Below are 2,500 nucleotides of genomic sequence, written 5' to 3'. Positions count from 1 at the left end.
TCTCCTGCGGTCTTCTCCCCTTCTCGTGGGCCCGCTGATTTTCGCAGAGTGGAAGACCGCACCAGGGGCTTGGGGGGGTTACCAGCCCCCCCTCGCATTATCCCTTTATAGTTGGGGGCAGCCTACAAGAAACAAGAGATGGTGGCCCTTCCGCTGAAGGTGCCACCCCAGCTACCCCAGCACCTATCCGGCCAACCGGCCGTAACGAAAATGCGATAGTTTGTGTAGCTCCCTTTGCTTGCAGTGAGTGCCACCGCACTTTTACCACGAAGAACGGTCTCGGGGTCCATCGCCGCCGCCAACACCTTGCGGCCGCCAACGCTGAGATCGTGACGGAGAGGCATCGCGCGAGGTGGACGGAGGAAGAAGTCCTGTCGCTCGCCAAGGCAGAGGCCGAACTGTTCCTTGAGAGGGACGCCCGGTTCTTCTTCGTTAATCAAGAGCTTATTAGGATGTTCCCCGACCGAACGCTTGAGGCAATCAAGTGCCGACGGCGGCAAGCTGCCCACAAGCAGCTTGTCCGCCAATTCATGGAGGCGCTTGAGATCGGTCGGGGGGAAGAGCCGGCGTCCCGCCGGGGAGCAGCGAGCTCGCTGCCTGACGCGGGCGAGGCCGCTGCGCCGCCCGTCGACGCAGCCGAGGACTTCGCGGCCGACACCACCGGGCCGCCGCCGGAGGGGCCGACTGACGCCGCCATCTGGGAGCATCTGGCGGGGCTACCTGCTTCCGCCCAGCGTTTCTCTGCTCTGGATCGAGTCATTGGTCTGGGGCGGGGCACGCCGCCCGATGTCATCCTGGGCATGCTCCCGGATGCCCTTGCGTCGGTCGGGTCCAGGGGGGAGAGGTCGATCACCAGGGCACAGCGGCCGCGCCAACCATCCAAGCGGCCGCCTGCCGCCCCGCCGCTGCAGAAGCGCAAGCGGCGCCGCTGGGAGTTCGCGCGGACACAGGACGCCTTCCGCAGGTCGCGTGCACGTTGCGTGCGCGGCTTGCTGGACGGCACCCTGCTGCAGCCGCCACCCGACATCCCCGGTCTGCTGGACTTCTGGGCGGACCTCTTCACGAAGAAGCCGATCTCCACCGCTGGCTTCATCCGTGACCGCCTTCTCCCGCACTCGGAGCCTGTCGCTCCTGAGTGCCTATGGGGGCCGGTCACACGTGAGGAGGTCGCTGCTGCCTTGCCGCCCAGGGGATCGGCGGCCGGGCCGGACGGCCTGACTCCAGCGGAGCTGCGGCGCCTGCCGCATGAAGTCCTGGTGAAACTCTTGAACCTCTTCCTCCTGGCCCGCGCCCTCCCCGAGCGTCTGCTTCGCGCCCGGACGTCACTTCTCCCCAAAACGGCTGCACCAACATCCCCCGCTGACTTTCGCCCCATTACGGTCTGCTCGGTGTTGGCGCGGACCTTTCACAAGGTTCTCGCGTCACGCCTGATGCGTGCATGTGCTGTGGACGGACGTCAGCGGGCATTCATCCCTCGGGATGGGATGTTGGAAAACACCTTCATCTTGGACACTGCTCTCACCGACGCAGTCCGCTCCTGTCGCTCTGTTTTTGTGGCATCGATCGACGTCTCTAAAGCGTTCGATTCGGTGGACCATGCTGCCCTCCGCCCCGTGCTGAGGGCTCATGGCCTGCCGGATTGCTTTATTGAGTACGTCGAAAGGTGTTACGAGGGTAGCACGACAGTGATAGCGGGCGGCGCCGACGTGGGCGTGCCCCTGCAGCCGGCAAGGGGTGTGCGTCAGGGTGACCCCCTCTCCCCCCTCCTGTTCAATTTTGCGGTGGACTATGTTTTGAGTCAACTTCCCTCCCACATCGGAGCTCGGATCCTCGGCCGCAGAGTCAACGCTGCGGCCTTCGCAGATGACGTCCTGCTTTTTGCATCGACCGCGAGGGGATTGCAGTCCCTCATCGACGCAGCCGTCGCAGCCCTCGGCCATCTGGGGCTGCAGATCAACGCCCGGAAGTGTTTCACCCTCGCTTTAGTCGCGTCTGGGCGTGACAAGAAGGTGAAGGTCGACGCCGACGTTACCTTCAAAGCGGGCAACGCCACCATGCCCGCCTTACGTGTGGGTGAAACCTTCCGGTATCTGGGACTGCAATTCTCCACCGCGGGTCGCTGCGTGTTCAACCCACGACGCCACCTGGTGGAGCAGCTGGACGTCATCTCCCGAGCTCCGCTTAAGCCGCAACAGCGCCTCTACGCCCTCACCAACGTACTTCTCCCAGGCCTGTACCACGGGCTGGCCCTCAGCCGCACCCGAGTGGGTGCGTTGAAAGCGGCAGACGTGACCATCCGGGCCGCCGTCAGGAGATGGTTCCGCCTTCCGGCGGACACTCCCCTGGGCTACTTCCATGCTCCTGTAGCCCAGGGTGGCCTCGGCATCCCATCATGCCGATGGATGGGGCCAACACTCCGCCGGTCCCGTCTCCTGGCGCTGAAGAGGATTGGACCAGCCCCCGACGGTGCAGGCCGGGACGAGGTGCAGCGTGAGATTGA

General features: G+C 64.7%; 1 pseudogene; it reads left to right on the top strand.

Annotated features, from left to right (window-relative positions):
• LOC126432845 (large subunit ribosomal RNA) overlaps positions 1 to 2,500 on the top strand; it is a 7,941-nt pseudogene that overhangs the window by 3,027 nt on the left and 2,414 nt on the right.

Source organism: Schistocerca serialis, unplaced genomic scaffold (genome assembly GCF_023864345.2).
Source record: "Schistocerca serialis cubense isolate TAMUIC-IGC-003099 unplaced genomic scaffold, iqSchSeri2.2 HiC_scaffold_1155, whole genome shotgun sequence".
Lineage (NCBI taxonomy): Eukaryota > Metazoa > Arthropoda > Insecta > Orthoptera > Acrididae > Schistocerca > Schistocerca serialis.
The sequence above is the reverse complement of the archived record's forward strand: the minus strand, read 5'-3'. Positions and strand labels throughout refer to the sequence as shown.